The following is a 17,676-nucleotide window of genomic DNA, read 5'->3' as shown; positions in this document are numbered from 1 at the left end:
ACTTTGGCCATTTTTTTCTTTTTTTAATTATTCCCCCTTTTAAAGTTTTTACCTTGTGTTATTTCCCAGTACACACACACACACACACACAACCTACACTTGTAATGAAGAATAGTTAAGCATTTATGAAGCAATCAAGAATGACAAATTAGGCTATATTCTATACTCATAGTGCCTCACTTCTTTCTTGATAAGGAGGGATAAGAACTACATTGAGGACCAACATTTTTCATTTCAGTTAATCTGAGGTAAGCTACCTACTAGTGACTTACATTTTAAATTATTGTAGATATTGTATCTATCTGTAAAATTATGTAGGAATTTTCTTGTGTTTCTTTAAATTTCTCATATTCTTTCTTTCTTATAGCACACTGCATTCTAACATATCCATATATCATATTTATTTTTTTGCTACCATAAATGGTGTTGTCATAAACATTTTGTTGTTTGTAGAACCTTTTTTCCACTGACCTCCGGTGTCTACCCAGTAGTCAGATCATTGAACCACAGGATCTGTATAATTTAACAATTTTTTCTTGTAAAATTTTACATTTTTTTCCAGAATAATCAGATCAATTCATAGCTTTTCCAACAATGTATCAGTATGCTTAGCCAATTCTTCATGTAAACTCTAAGTCTCTGCTGTTCAACAATAAGATATTAGAGAAGTAGAGAGAATTCATAAATATTTAGAAATTGGGCTCTATTATCCTATAGTTTAAAAGGGCTGGTGGTTAGCTCCTTGGGATGGTGTAGGTGGCTAATTATATGGCTAATTAATTATAATTAATTATAGGACTGGCCTTCTGACTAGGAGGAATGATCTCAGAAAATCCCTCATTAAAAATGTTTTTCCAGTGACCATCCCTGAAAATCCCACTTTTTATTGATTACTTCTTTTGAGTCCTGAATAATAGCTAGTATTGCACTTGGGTGCTTCAATGGACCTTTGATCTCATCAATAAATGGTGTTGATTGCATCTCATCCACACTTTCTTATCAAAAGTAACTTGCCTTTTTTTTGGAGGTAGCAGGGCTAGATTTGTGATTTAATTAAGTGTAAAGAGTTCCCAATGTAAAAATTTCCCTCCACTGATGAAGATTGGCAATTTATAATTAAAAAATAATCCTTATTATCTTGGATTTGATATTAAGTATGGATTCCAAGGCAGAAGAGGGCTAGGCAATGAGAATGAAGTGACTTGCCCAGGTCACACAGCTAGGAAGTGTCTAAGAGCAGATTTGAATTCAGGACATCTTTGAGATTGGCTTTCAATCCATTGATCCACCTAGCTGTCCCCAGTCTGTTGATTTAAAAAACAAACAAATATGGAAAGATCTACATGAAATTATGAAGAGTGAAATGGGCAGAACCAAAAGAACATTATATATAGCAAAAGAAATAGTGTTTGAAGAATAGCTTGCATATATCCACCTCCAGAGAAGAATTGAAAAGTAGAAACAAGCAAGTTTTATATATACCTATATCTTTTTGTCAAGTGATGCCTTCTCTAATGTGGGAATAGGAGGGAGGAAGCGAGAAAGTAGGAATTTTAATGTAAAAAAACTAATGAATTAAACAAATTTTTAAGTTCAGTTAAGTTCAATCTAACTCTAGAAGAACAAGAAGTGATTGAACAATGCTTATTGTAGAGAATGGGTACATCAATAAATATCTTGGACCTACACCTAGTATTTAAAGTTTACAAAACTATGTTAAGTAGTACTGTAAATAGAGCCCTGGGGCTGAGTCAGTAAGACCTGAATTCTAATATAGCCTCAGACATTTATGATCTGCGTCATCCTGGACATGTCACTTAGCCTTTGTCTATCTCAGTTTCCTCACCTATATCCTAAGGTGGTTATGTAGATGAAATAGGATCATACTTGTGAAGTGCTTAGCCTAGAGCCTGGCACATAGTAGGTACTTAATACATGCTTGTTTTTTAAAAAATTATATGATTTGATCCTGGCAACCACCTTTCAGGTAAGTGAGGGTTAAGAATTATGTCCATTTCAGAGATGAGGAAACTAAAGCATGGAGGGATAAAATGACTCATGGAAACTAGACACATAGCTAGTAAGTGACAGAACCAGAATTTCATTCTAAGCTTTCTAATCCCATTCCACATACTTTCCTCAAAGTAATTCTGCCTTGTGAAGGAAGCCAGGTTTCCAAAGGTCACTTACTAAAATTCTTATCCTCTCACATGGTGGTACAATAGAGACATCTAGCTCTGGAATGGGAGGATCTGGGTTCCAGTCTCTGCTCTGCCACTGACTTATAACCCAAATGATCTTGGTTTCACTTCTCTTGGCCCATTTCCAGCTTTGTAAAGGGGGAAGAAGAGAGGAGGAGGAATTGAGCTGGATGATCTCTAAGCTTCCTTCCAGCACTTGGGTTTCAATGCAAATCAGGCTGCCATCTTCACTCTGCCATTAACTTCCTGTATGTGGTCTTGGGTAAATTGTTTTGCTTAGCTGAGCCTCATTTTCTACACTTTATCAAATGATGGGATTGGACGACATGAATTAGCTTGAGTGGTTCTGTATGGGTAGTGCTTGTGCTCATGTGCTATTTAGAGCACACAACTATAAGATAAGGGTCCTTTTTAATCTCTTTTTTGTTTCTATTTTTGGAAAGGGTTCCCATTGATTTTTTTTTTTAATAATCCTTACCTTTTGCCTTAGGTATCAGTTCCAAGGCAGAAGAGCAGTAAAGGCTAGGCAATGGAGGTTAAATAACTTGCCCAGGATCATATAGGTAGGAAGTATCTGTGGTTAGATTTGAACGCAGGACTTCTAGTCTCCAGACCTGGCTTTCTATCCACTGAGCCACCTTCCTTCCCCTTCCTTTATTTTTAAAACGCTCTTTGTCTTCTTTTTCCCTTATTCAGGATAATTATTGTATCATTATTGATCCTCCCAACCCTTCATTACATTTTTCCTTCTATTTCAGCCAATTATCACAACTTCTCTCCAAGAGTTTTATTGCTATTGCTATCTAGTTTATGTTCTTAGTTGGGGGCTGGGAAGGTGGGAATTCTCTGCTTCCTCTGTTCTCTAACTTTCTCTTTGTTTATCTCTTCTGCCTTTCTATTTCTTCCTTTTCTCCTATTTCTCTGTCTCTCTCCTACTCTTCTTTCTTTTCCTCCTCTTCCTCCTCCTCCTCCTTCTTTTTCTTTCTCTCCTTCCTCCTTCTTTCTTCTTTTTCCTCTTCTTCTTCTTCTTCCTTCTCCTTTCTTCTTCACCTCCTTTTCTTCTCCTCCATTCTTTCTTTCCCCTTCATTCTATCACTTAACCTTTCTTTCTGCACATACACATATCTTCCTTTTCCTTTTTCCTCTCCTCTATACCTTTGACAAGTAGCCAGGTTACATGGCTAGGGATCTTCCTCTAAAAGTCATTCATTCTACAACTATATAGACTTATAGACCCTGAGAGTGGGAAGGCACCTTTAAAAAACTGTCTGCTCAGAGGCAGTTAGGTGGTTCAGTAGATTGAGAGTTAGGCTTGGAGACCGGAGATCCTGGGCTTAAATGTGACTGTAGACACTCCCTAGCTGTGTGACCTTGGGCAAGATATTTAGCCCTCATTGACCAGCCTTTACCACTCTTCAGCCTTGGAGTTAATAAAAAAATCTGTCTGCTCAAACCTTTCATTTTTATAAGTGAAGAAACTGAGGCAAAATGATCTATTGCATGGCAGAGCTGAGGTTACAATGTATGAGAGTTCTCTCTATAACATGTTCTTGGGGCAGCTGAAAAGTGAAATAGTCTGGATATATAAAAGGTATCCCCAAAGTGTTAGTGATCTACAGCAGCAAAAGCTATAGAATGTGCCGCAGCAGAACCAACATTGGGCTTGTCTCAAAAGACAATCTAGTGTCTAATACTTAAGTCGCATGCCTGAACCAAGTCCTTTAATCCTTCAGAACCTCAGTTTCCTCATCTCCAAAATGGGATAGATAATTTCTGTTACCTCCTTCACAGACTTCATAAAATTGAGAGGTAGAAGAGATCTTGGAGTATAAATGCTGGCTCCCTTTTACAGAAGGAGAAACTGAGTCTCCAGAAGTTAAGTGGTTTGCTCCTAATCACTTAATAGGATTATATGTATGATTTTATTAGTTTACAGAGTTCCTGGATGATGAAATACCTCTTACCAATTCAAGGTGATACCTTTTCTGCAATGTATTGGGAAGTTGCCTAGAACTCTGAGAAGCTCCATGTCAGACGTGGGATTTGATTCCATTTCCTTCTGGCTCCAAGTTTGGTTCTTTATCCACTCCTCCATACTTTTAATCTAAAATTCAACATAAATGAACTACAATTATCTATAAAATAGTGATAAAGGCACTTGCAGGGGTTTTGTGAGGATCAAATGCAATAAAGGGATGCAAATCACTTAGTAACTGTAAAGTTCTTTGCAAATTATCTTATTATTATTATTATTATTGATATGTAATATTATTATATCCACATCTCCCTAGAGCACCAAAAGGAACTACTGGGAGGAGGAAACTGAGTAGAAGGGAAAGATGCAGATGGAGGGGTGGAGGGATAACTACAGGGCTGTGGGGAACTGCAGTCTGGCATAAGGGCCAATTAAGGGATCAAAGAACTATTCTTGGCTTTACCATTTGCCAGCCGTTGAAAGAACCCCTGGAAGCACTTTCATCTAAAACTTAGCCCTGGCAGCACATTTAATACCCGCCAAAGGCCAACTGTCTAGAGAGCCTCTTCTTCCCAGGTTCTTCCCTCTCCATCCCATTTCTCCACCTCTGCTCCACCCCTCCCCATCCTATTTCAGGTACCCACAATTAATGCTTCTGCTCAGAGTAAGTCTCTTTACTGAACTAAATAGGTTTATGGAAATGTAGTTGATTCAGACAAGATGGATAACTCTCCTTCCTTCCTACCTCCCCAAAATATAAGATGGAGATTTGATATGTTGATGGGATTCCCAAACCATACAGAATAGAGAAATGATATCTGAAGTAAGGAACCAATAGAGGCCAGACTTGCTTTTACTTGGCTGGGGAAGACAGGATGCGGAACAGAAATTAGGAGGTGCAAAAAGACAAATGTAGGCTTGACAACAGGAAAAACTCTCTAAAATTTTGTTGTTCTTCAGTTGTAGCTGACTCTCCATGACTCCATTTGGGATTTTCTTGGCAAAGATACTGGAGTGGTGTGCCATTTCCTTCTCCTGCTCATTTTATTTTTTTTAATAGATGAGGAACTTGGCTAGGGTCACATAGTAAGTGTCTGAAGCCAAATTTGAATTTAGGAAGAGGAGTCTTCCTGATTCCAAACCCAGGGTGCTCTGTCTACTATATCCCTTAGCTGCCCTTCCTAAAAATTAGAACTAGCCAAAAGGAAAATGGGTCACCTTGGGGAATAAGGTTCCCCCTTCATTTGGAGTCTTCAAATAAGGTTGGATGACCTTTGATCATTAGCTAGGTTGCAGAGAGGATTTTTAATAGTTCAGACTAGCTGACCACTGAAGGAGGGGAAGAAGAGAGGATCCCTGATGTCTCTTTCAGCTGCAGATAGTAGAGATATAATCCAATGATCTCCATACAACTTTTCCCCTTCCTTCTCATCAAAATAGTGTCATTCTTATTTCTCATCACTCGTAGGCCTACTTTTCCTCTAGAAATGTGGGTCATGGGATCCTACCCATCCTTCACTGAACCTTTTGAAATCTACTCTCTGAAAATCTAGGGTACATGTCAAAGTATTCCAGACTTTTCTCTCATCTGACATATAGTGTAAAATGCAGCAATATTTCCCCAGAATTCCTCATTTAGTTCCCTTTCTTTCTGTTTAAATGGTCTGTTAAGGTAGATAGAGATAGATGATAGAGATACAGATAACTATAGATATATAGATACCTACATATATACGTATTAGGTCTATACATGTGTGTATATATGGTAAAATTATGAAATATATGGTAAAATATATGGTAAAGTTAAAATATGCATGTTAAAATTAGGAAGTCTTAGGAGAGGAAGTGAAGACCCTAGGAGCCCAGATGGAATTTTTACCACTGCTATGAATAATAGTATATTTTATTTTTATTGCGCATGTTTGATTTTATCTGCTCTGGGGTTAAATAAGCTTTTATAAGAGGACCTGAGAATCCATTCAGCATGCATTAAATACTGTGGGAGAATGTATTCTGAGAGTAAATAACTGATTTACACGTGAACTTTTGAAACTTGATCTCTTTAAAAGTTTAGAACTGCTGATGTTTGTATGCAGAAAAAAAAATCCCTTTCAGGGACAATCAATGTTTCAGCTATATTTATATTTCATATATATATTATAGCATATTTCTATATTTCACATATATTTTATATATCACATGTATTTTATTTTGTCACATATATTTTCTCTATTTTTCTATTAATCAAGATGTTATTTTCATGACTGCTATTAATATATTATATTCCTATATTATAAAAATATATGTATATACTTTATTACTATTAAAGATATTTGGCTATTATTAAAATAATTTTTACCCAAATATCTTCCACTATTCTTTCCCCTGTCTTATTCATGAATTTCCTAATATGCATCTACCTTCTTAATATATAAGGCTACTCCATACACTCACTTTTTAAAAAACCCTAGCCTTCCATCTTAGAATTAATATCATGTATTGGTTCCACGGTAAAAGAATCATGAGGACTAGACAATGGGGGTTAAGTGACTTGCCCAGGGTCATACAGCTAGGAAGTATATGAGGTCATATTTGAACCCAGGACCTCCCATCTCTGGGCCTGACTCTCAATCCACTGAGCCACCCAGATTCCCTACACACATACTCTCTATCTTATGCCTTTCAACCCTTCAATTGTCATATTGAACATATGAGTCCTATCCACCAAACTTTACTGATACTTTTGCTGTCCTACTTAGGTTTGAATCTCTAGTTCACCTTACTTTGTTTTTCATACCTTTTGCATTTTTGAATAGTGGGTTTTGTTGCTTGCTCCTTTCTGGGTTAAAAAAAATTTCATTTGTGAATTTCTCAGCCTCTCTAACACTATTCTTTCTACATTATAGTTTATCTCGTGGTATCTAGTTTGATGGCGAGATATAGAATGTTTTCTCTCTTTTCTTCTTTCCTTTTTCACTTTAAAGCCCTTTTGATTAAATTTGCAAGACTCCAGGCAAATGCTTTCTTTCCTATATTTTAAAATGTGCTACAAATCCAATTCTCAAACATCCTTTTCTTCAGCAGCTGTTCACATCTCTAATCTACCTTTGTCTTCTGCTTCTTGGCCTTATATTGGTAGCAGTGATGAAAACACCACCTGTGTGCCTAAGATCTTCAATTTCTCTCCCCAGACTTCATAATCTTTAACCATGTTTTCTAACACCTTCTGGGAACGTCAGTTTTGCCCAGATGGATCAGCAGAAGCAGTTAATTGTTGTTAGAGTGACAAGTCTCAGATGGTTGCTATCTTCTACACATGATCCAGGAAGACAGCTTGTCTCTCTGTCGTTACTTACTATTAGGTTAACAAATAACTGACTCAATAAGTCTAAGCAGGGAGCATTCAGCCACTCCTATTTGTCTCTCTTCTTTAGATCCTTACTGGATTACCTCTCACCTGGGATCACAGCTGAGGACTCATGTCAATTGTTCCTCAGACAATAATCAGTTGATTCTTCCTCAGAGGGAACTATCTCCTCTTTAGAAAAAAAATCTCATATCTGTAACTTAGTTTCAAGCAGGAATGGGTTGCTAAATATTTCAAGTCCTCTGCCTTCCCCAAAACATACACAGGATACATTTTGATTTAACTTAACGTTTAATCTTCATTTTTAACATGTCCCCTATTGCTTTCTGAAATCTAGACAGTCAACAAAACAACAAATCGAGCCCTTGTCAATTTCTGAAGTGTATCTACTTACCTTGAAAATTTAACAATGGGCTCTTAGTGAGTTAGTTCAAGCTGGCTCTAGCATACTCCTGTTCTTAGTATCTTCTCTTTCTCTTCTGAATCCTGCCTGTCCTACCACATCCTTAGAATCTAGCAGTTTAGACCTGAAAGGGACATTGCAATAGAACACAGAATGTAAAAGGGATCTTAGAATACAAAATATCAGAGATGGAAATGAAATTTAGAAATCATTTAATCCAACTCATTCATTTTACTGGTGAGAGAATTCAAGTCTAGAGAAGGAAAATAAGTGATTTGGCAGAGAGCAAGTTAACAGCAGAGACTAAACTGAAACTTGGACCCACTGACTTTCAACTGAGTGCTTTTACCAGTCCTCTGTCTGCACACCCCTCCTCCCAAGCCAAACTCTAGAGATCCAAAATGCAGCATAACTAGCTTTGTACTCATTTTTGTCTTTTTCTGATATTGCTAGTGGGTTTAACTTGAAGGCATAATATTGCCTTGCCATAAGCTTTTGCACTTAATATATTTTAGAATTAAATCTCCATAGCATAGTACTAGCTAATGAGCTTTGTTTGTCTGCATGCTGGGATTTTACAACATACTTAAAATACTCAACATCTTGAGGCAATTAACAAAGTCATTGAGGTTTGTAGGGAGTTAGTTTATTTAATAAAAACAAAAAGATGCTTATCCTTGGAATATTTTTTTATTCTGTATCAAGGGATGCCTAGAGACTTCAACTTTTGCAAACCAACTGATGATGAGAAGAACCATACTTTAACCGTTTTTTTTAAAGCAACAACCCCAATAGAATGTCTTAAACCTTCTCCCTAAAAGCAAACTCCTTGAGGGTAGTGTTTGACTTCTGTCTTTGCATCTTTACTAGTAGATGATTGTTGACTTAACAACAACAATAAAGGATTTCAATTTATTTTAACTTTGAATACCAGGTTGATTCAAATGTAGGCTACATGTTTTCCTATATGTGGCTTGTATAACACTTGTGTACTTCCTATGATGGCTTTTATCTTCAGTGTACTCATATATTCTTTTCCCTTCAAAAACAATCTCTCTTAAGGGGTACAACATTTCTTTAGACCAATATCATATTTATACTAACCCCTGATTTTCTTCATGGGCGTGGGTACTTCCTTCTCTGATCATAGCCCTGCCACATCTTCTCATCCTTTAAAGGAGTGTGCTGGAGTCCATTTAACTGTTACATCTTCAGGGTGAGCATTTACATGTCAGTGGGAACTGACAAACACTACACATCAGAACTTTTTTTATTTTATTGATTGTATAGACCTAAAGATGGAGAACAGGTTAATAATGAAGATTAAACTTAAAAATGTATTTTGCATCTTCCTCCCACCCCACCCCCAACTCCTGAAAGCTGACTGTTAAACATTTACCAACACACCTCTATTTGCAATTGTTATTGGTGTTGTTTCAGCTCTCTTCTACAGATGTCCTCACCATGACGGAGACTTCTCTTATTCTTTTTATACCTTAAGGATGCCAGGCTACCAAAATATCCATTTGTTGTCACCAATTCTCATTGCAACTAGCTTATCTCTGTTTCTAGTCATATATATCTTTATAAATATCTTTTATTTTTCCACTTCTTACACTTAGATCATATTCTACATGTTATAATTTCCCCAGCAAGTTATAGCTTACTCTTCAGTGGTGTTTGATTATAAAGATATACTCTAACTAAACGGGGTTCCCATACACATATGCTAAAAGGAAGAAGGTAAACTGTATTTCAAATACATTGCCAGTCTTGAATTGATGTCAACAAGAACGCTCTCATTGTCAAGGTCCCCTGGCCTCATGGAAGCATAACTTAGGGAGGAGGGACTAACTCAGAAGGTATTGTCAAGAACACAACTGTCCTTAACCTTGTGATACAGTCCTTGTTGCTCAATCTTTAAACATTCTCTATGATCAAATGAGCTAATATATGTAAGGTGCTTCAAACATCTTTTTAAACTATAAAAATATTTGCTGCTATTTTTATTATGCCAGATACCTCAGTCGGCTTGCAGTGCAGCCCAGCACGCACCACCTTTTTTCAGGAATAAACATAACACATGGAAAACACAGATACAAATCCAAGAAAAATCACCAAGTGAGAGCACATACCTGAAACAGCATTGCTCTAACACAAAGAGATAATGCCTATTTCTCTTGCTCTCCCTCCTTCCAACATACATTATTCTGTGACATAATGGACTAAAATAAAAACCAATCGGTAGGTCCAAGATCTTCTTTGATTTCTTCTTTTCCCCATATTTTCTTAGTTCTGTCTGGAGGTAATCTCAGTGGGGCCACCATATCTACACTGCTTTTAGACTTCTTTGGACTTCTCCATCATGCCTTCCTTTTCCAGGAAACTCATCATTGGGAAGACTGGCAAGATTAAATCTTCCCTGATACTCACATCTCATCAGTACCCTTTGCTCCTCTGACTGGAGGGGAGGGCAGGGCCTTAAAAAGAGGCTCCATTTGGACTTCTTTAGGCTTCTCCATCATTTCCCCCCTCCTCTCCTGCTGATTTCTTCCCCCTCCCACACATACACCTCTCAGCTTTTTTTTTTTCCCTGAGGGTTATCTTTCTCCCATTAGCTTTTAAACTCCATGAGGTCAGAGATTGCCTTTGGTTTTATTTGTATTTGTATTGGTAACATGGAATCTAGAAACCCCAAACTTGTAGCCTAGTAAGATCTGATTAACCTCAAGTTTTAGGAATAGATTCTAAATTGGAGACCCAAAAGCTTGTACTTGTTCCCTGTTCCTGTGAGAATTCACCCTGAAGGGAATCTCAGGCTAGCACTTTCAGATTGAATAATGGACCCTAAGGTGAAAGACAATCCACTTGAGGTGGAGCCAAGTGACTCTTCTTGTATCCAGAAGCCTCTCCCAGTATATCACATCCTCCTTCTGAAGATTGAGGATTGAGGATTGAACTAGGGACCTTCAGCTTTCAAGGCTGACATGCTGCCTACTATGCTAAAGAGCCACTTGGCTCGGGTTTAGCCTCCATCTCAAGTGGATCTAGGGGGTGGGAGTGGGAGTGAGGACAGTCATGAATCATGTAACCATGGAAAAATAACTAAAGGGAAAAAAAATCACCATTATGGTAGAGTAGAAAGACCACTGATTCTGAAGTCAGAGAACCTGGGTTCAAGTCCCATTTCTGATACTATTTAAGTGACTTTGAGCAAATTACCCAACTTCTTTGGGTCATCGTTTCCTAATATACAATGAGAAAGTTTAACGAGACAGCCTCTGAAGTCCCTTTCAGATCTCGCTTTATGCTCCTATGAGCATAAGAGAGACAATCAATATGGTGGAAGAACATCTAAAGTTCACAGACTTAGTTTCTGGTTCCAGCACCAACACTAACTATGTGACTCTAGGTAAATCCAGCAACCAAAATTTCCTTATCTAAAAAATGGAGATAATTATAATTTTTCCAATTATCTTCCAGGGTTTCTGTGATGAACGTATTTTGAAAACATTAAAGCCTTTAGTATGTGGATTGTTCTACGTCTAAGATTTTGAGGGTTTATGTGCTTGATGGTTGAATAGTATGCCTCAAAAGAGAAGTAAAGGACACAGATATTCTACAAACTGGATCATCAATGGAGGACAGAGACTTGACCAGATTACAGATTCCATCTGAGCTGCTGAACACCCACTGAGTGCAAGTTATTGTCTGAGACATGGTAAGGCATATGAAGAAAATGATACATTTATTTATTCAACAAATATTATATTTGGGTAGGGACATATGCCTTATTATCCCAGATACTAGCAAGGCTGAGGATAGTGAATCACTTGAGCTCAAGAATTCTGAGATACAGTAAGGCAAAAGTCAATCAGATGTCCTCATTTAGTCTGGTACCAATACCATGAGGCTCTGGGGGTGGAGGGCCACCAGGTTGCCCAATTTTGAAATGGGGGTCAAAGTTTCTGTGCCAATTGGCAATAGGATTGACTGATGCATTTCCAGCCTGGGCACAATAGAAAGAACCAGTCTTAGATACAAATACACACACGTATATAGACATATGTTATATATTATATATGGGTACATTTAGACGTGATTTTGTTTGCATGTATCTATATCCCCTTAGGCATATACACTCAAGACAAGGATGCCCATGAGTTTGGATGAAGGTTCTCTCATTAGAATAAGGAATCGCTGGGGTCAAACCTAATAGAGTAAAATTTAAAAGGAATAAAAATTTGTAAAATTTTACAACTGAGTTCCAAAAATGAGCCTCATAAGCACAAGGGGTATGGATAGACATTGAATTAAGCAAAAAGGGAAGAGCAACCTTAATATGAGTCCAAAGTATTATATGGTAGCCAAAAAAACTCACTATGATCTTAAGCCATATATTAGGGGAGACATATGTTGCTCAGGACAAGGAGGGTGATAAGATTCTGTATTCTGCCTTCATCAGATAATATCTTAACATGTATATAATATACATTGCTGTTCAGTTTTTTAGTCCTGCCCAATCCTTCATGACTTCATTTGGAGTTTCTTTGGCAAAGATACTGGAATGGTTTGGCATTTTCTTCTCCAGTTCATTGTACAGATGAGGAAATTGAGGCCAGCAGAGTTAAGTAAGTTGCCTTAGGCCATATGGCTAGTGTCTAAGGCCAAATTTGAACTCAGGATTATGTCTTCCTAACTTTAGGCCTAGTATTCTATCCTCTGCACTTCCTATCATGTGAATTTGCACATATACACATATATACATTTTAAAAGCATTAACTACATATTATCTAAGGTGTAATAAATGATCCATAGATATGAAACAAAAATTATGGTCCTTATTCCAATATGCATGGAGAGATAAAACCTACAAAAAATAATTAAGAAGTAAGACAATATAAGGAAGTATACAAAGGTAAATGAGCACAGAAAAATTATAGAGCAGTTCAGAGAATATAGAACCCTATGGGCTGGTATGGTCCAGGATAGAGTGTTGGAAGGTAAAGGAATGGAACTAGGCTTTGAAAGATTGGAGAAGAGGGTTGGGAAGGTGGGAGGGGGAGAATTAGAGTTCAGCGCTTCCCATGTTTTTTTCAATTAATTTCCTCTAAGAGTTAACAAACAGTACCTGCCTTTAAAACAAACTTTTCACATAGTGATTTGGGCCCTCAGGAAAGCCTGTCTCACCTCATTAGAAAATATTAAGTGGAAATATGGGACAATTAGAAGCTCTAGACATCACTCTGTTCTCTTATAGTCTGGTTTTGGTTTAGGTAGATAAGGTTGACTAGGATTTGGGAGATGCACTAGGCACGTAATGAGCAAAGAAAGACTGGATAGTCAGTCTCAAGTTCTACCAAGAACATTGGCTGGGACAGCAGGAGACAGGACTTGAAGTCTTGGTTCTGATACTCACCAGTCACCCAGTCCCTGGAGAAGTCACTTAATTCTCTGATCTTTGGTTTCCACATCTGTAAAACAGGGATCATATGAGCACTACTTACCTAGAAAGGCATTTCGAGCATAATGCTTTGCAATTTGCTAAATGTAGTAGATGTGGGGGTTATTCTTCTATGCTCCTTGAGAGCAAAGGTTGGGTTTTTTTGCCTTTCTTTAAACCCCCAGCACTTAGCATAGTGCCTGCCACATAGCAAATGAATAATAAATGTTTATTGAATGACTGACTAAAGAATATATTTCAGATTTTTTTGGTACCTTATGCTTCCCAGAAACCAGTGGCCAGATGGATTCCATGATGATTTTATATATATATATCTTTATATATATATATATATATCTTTATATATATATATTCTACTCATATTATGCAACTGTGACCCTTTGGCTGGCCTTCTCTCTGTTCCCTGTATGTGCCATAACTCCATCTCTGTGCCTTCACCCTGGCTGATCTCATGCCTGGAATGTTATTGTTCATCCTTCATTTTGGAAGAGGATCAATGCCATGACTTGTTTGTGATTTGGATTTCAGTGACTCAGAGTTGCACAAAGTAATCAGCCTTACTCTCTTCGGGAGTCATCTATGTCCATTCAAGACAAAAGTCAGAGTGGCTTTTGTGATGGCTCAGGATACCTTGGTGTCCTCCATCCTCAATGTCTGACCAAGCTGCTCTAAGCACTCCACAGCTCTGGCCTCAGTCTCCTTCATGGATGTTTAAACAACTGTTCTCATATACCCATTCCACTGGGGAAAGTCTTCATGAGCCTGGGGTAGTAGACATTCTCCTAACTCACTAAGAGGTTTATGGTCTATTGGTTACCCTCATATGCCAAGAGGATGACCATGGTGTAGCTTCTATGCTTACTACCTCTTCTTGGAGCCATAGGCAAGAGTTGGGTGAAAGATAGAAACCAAAGACAGATAAGCATACCTTAAAAGGGGTTGGCAATCCCCCTTACTACCTGAGCATGCCAAGTCTCTGCAATACATTCAATATAAGGTGGGTCCACACTATGCTCAGTGAAGATATGGGGAACCCCAGATGTGTGACCAAAGGAATCTAAATGGATAATGATACTCGGGAGGAGAAGGAACTTTAAAGAGTCTAGAGGTGAATTTTAAGACTTTTCAGACTCAATTTACCTTATTGATGTTAACTGTTTCAGTTTGTTCCCCTCCAAATAGTGAAGAAGTCTCTGTAGCACAGCTATTAGAATTAGAGAAAAGGACTCTTGAATTCATTGTTCACATCCTGTCATATATATTGTATTTGCTGATTGTTTGCTTTAAAATTTAATTTTGTTTTTAAGTTTACATATTAATTTAATCTTTAATATTGTTATACTATGTCACTTTCTGTTACTGTGTTTTGGCTATTAGCTATATAGTCAGTTGATCTGTCTTTATTTGTACCATCCTATGCCTGGACTGGAGAAGATACCATTATAAAAGTCCATAAACCAGTTGGACAAAACTTGTATTAGTAACCTTTGGAGAAGATGATGTGGTCTTGTGATTTGGGGGGATTTGGGTACTTCTTTGAATGTGCATTAGATGCTGTACTACTGTTTTTATAAAGTTGTTACTTTGTGAAAATCATGTGCACTCACACTGTGGATTATGGCCAAGTTAAAAAGGAAATAGATCTCATTTTTGAGTGATAATCCTTTGTATTGTGCCTCTCCTTGGCTAATGCAGTGTTTCATGGAATGTGAAATATATATTTTAATTTTTTTAATTTTATTATTGTTTTCTTCCTTGTATGTACAATAAAGTATTTTAGTTTTCTTGTTTTCTTTCATTTTTTGTACTTGAAGCACATGTTACCAGTATTAATGTTTTTTTTTTTATTTGTACTAGGATAAGTTTAAAATGTCCATTAGCTCTAATGTCTCTTTCTTCAACCGGGCACTGGAGAGTGACATGGCGTCTGTGCTCATTATGGCTCCCAACTGAGGCATTACCGGAATCCAGGGTACCAGCTACCAGAGTCCCCACAGCATTCCCATTGACCTGCTAGATCGGCTGCTCATCATCTCCACCACTCCTTATGGTGAGAAGGACACAAAGCATATTCTCCGGATGTAGAGATGAGTGAAGATGCTTATACAGTGCTGACCCGAATCGGTCTGGAGATCTCGGTATGCCATTCAGCACATCACAGCCGCCAGCCTGGTGTGCCGGAAGGGCAAGGGCACCGAAGTGCAGGTGGATGACATTAAGCGGGTCTACTCTCTCTTCTTGGACGAGTCTTGGTCCACACAGTACATGAAGGAGTACCAGGACACTTTCCTCTTTAATGAGCTAAACTGTGAGACCATGGACACCTCCTGAGCGGCCGCAGACGCAGACTCCTGAGCTCCTGCCCCACTTTTGTACCCAAGTTGTGACACTGACTTTCTATAAAATTGTTCTGGAAAAAAACAAAACAAACAAACAAACAAAAAAAACAACTTTAGACTATGGAAACCTGCCATTGATAGTTAAATATTGTGGCACTTTCATTAATGATTGTGTCTGATTCCAGGAGAAGGGATCACAAAAGATCCATTGTTCAGTGCCAAAGAGCCCAAAGTTAACCTGAACAGTGCCTAGGAGTACAAGGTCAAGGAGACCAACCAATCTAGGTGGGGTTGATGAGATCTGTGCCAAGACAGAGGACTTGTTTTGGGGCTCAAAGAAACGGCTGTTTGCAAAGTCAGATGCAGGATTCCCTTGTGCCAGATCTAGACTTCTACCAAGTACCTCCATTTGGCTGCCATTTTGACTCCTCTATCCCTGAGAGCAAAGGTAAAATCATACCAGGGAATGATATTTCCCTTTTGCTTCAAAATCTAGTCCTTTTTCTTTCTTTTATGGTATGACCATTTTCTGTAGTCCTGGCTGCCAATCGGTAAGTGTTACATTGTTACAATTGCTATTACAGGCTTCTGGGACATAAATTACTTTAATTGGGCCCTGATTCAAGGACCTGTTATGGGCTTGTTCTTCCTTACTTAGAATTTTTACACATGGGACTTTGATATTTTATGTTCCATCCAGAAATTATTTTTTCTCTTTTATTTGTTTTTTTGTGTGTCTTTGATTTTCTTTTGACAATTGATTCATATACCTCATAATTTAGCCATGTATCCCAGGGTGATCCATGTATTGGTCAACACCCTCCTCAGGGGGGATTTTATTATTGTCATAAAATTCTAGATTTATAAATTTTTTTCTTGTTTGAGAGTAATTTTAGGATAAGAAACTTGCTACCTCCCCAAATCAAAAAAGTGAGCTGTTTAGAGAAAGCACGATAAAGAAGCCTAAATAAACCATACACTATACCAAAAGATTCAGAATGAACTTTGGGATGTAGTGAATTGAACTGTGGAGGGGGGCGAGGGAGTTGAACACATTTATTTTGAATGTATACTCTTATACCAAAGGGTATATTTTTGCCTCCTAATTGTCTTTTTGTCAACTCACCTAGCAATCATTGGTTTTGCTCTTTCTTTTATTTACCTCTTATCCCCAAATTATTGTAATTTCCCCTTAGAAAGTGCAAAATTGTATGTACCTCTAGTTAAAGATTTTTAGAGATATAAGTTGGTTAAAGTGAAATGATTCATTGGGGAAACTGGGCATGTAAATCCGGGAGATTTCTACATGCTTGTTTCCCTGGAATCACAGGGAGAATTATATAATTAGAATTTTGCTCCCCAAAACTCTCTTTCCCAGCTTTCCATCTACCTTCTCATGTTACATCTTTATGTTTTGGAGATAAAGTTATAAGAGTGTCTCTGTCCTCCCTCTCTTTTCCCAGAAATGGTGCTGGTGGAGGTTGGATGAGTACCAAGCAGGAGAATTTTTCTCATGTGTTATTTACTTAGGCTTTTACTTTTATTTTTATTTCTTATATTTTAAGCGATTATTAATAAATCTTATAAATGCAATACTTGGAGTTATTGGATATTATTTTAATCTTATAGGTGCCAGTCATCCCTAAATATCCCATACACCCCTATAATGTCCTCACAGTCATTTCAGAGAATCTCTCACTTCCTTTAAGACACAGTTCAAAAACTATCTTCTTTTTGATTCTCCCAACTGCTAGTATCTTCCTACCCTATCTACCTTGTACTGACTTTGTATTTGTTTTTTATATAGTTGTACATGTTGGCTCGTTGTAATGTAATATAAATCTTTTGAGAGCTGGGGTTAGATTACTTTTGTCCTCATATACCTCCCATAGAGTGCCTAGCACATAGTAGGTAATTAATATGCTTG

General features: G+C 37.6%; 1 pseudogene; it reads left to right on the top strand.

Annotated features, from left to right (window-relative positions):
• LOC130455592 (ruvB-like 2) overlaps nt 1–15,828 on the top strand; it is a 30,643-nt pseudogene extending 14,815 nt beyond the window's left edge.
• Nucleotides 15,829–17,676: the final 1,848 nt, after the last annotated feature.

This window comes from Monodelphis domestica, chromosome 7, assembly GCF_027887165.1.
Source record: "Monodelphis domestica isolate mMonDom1 chromosome 7, mMonDom1.pri, whole genome shotgun sequence".
Taxonomy (NCBI): domain Eukaryota; kingdom Metazoa; phylum Chordata; class Mammalia; order Didelphimorphia; family Didelphidae; genus Monodelphis; species Monodelphis domestica.
Note: the sequence above shows the minus strand (reverse complement) of the source record. Positions and strands in the feature narration are given on the sequence as shown.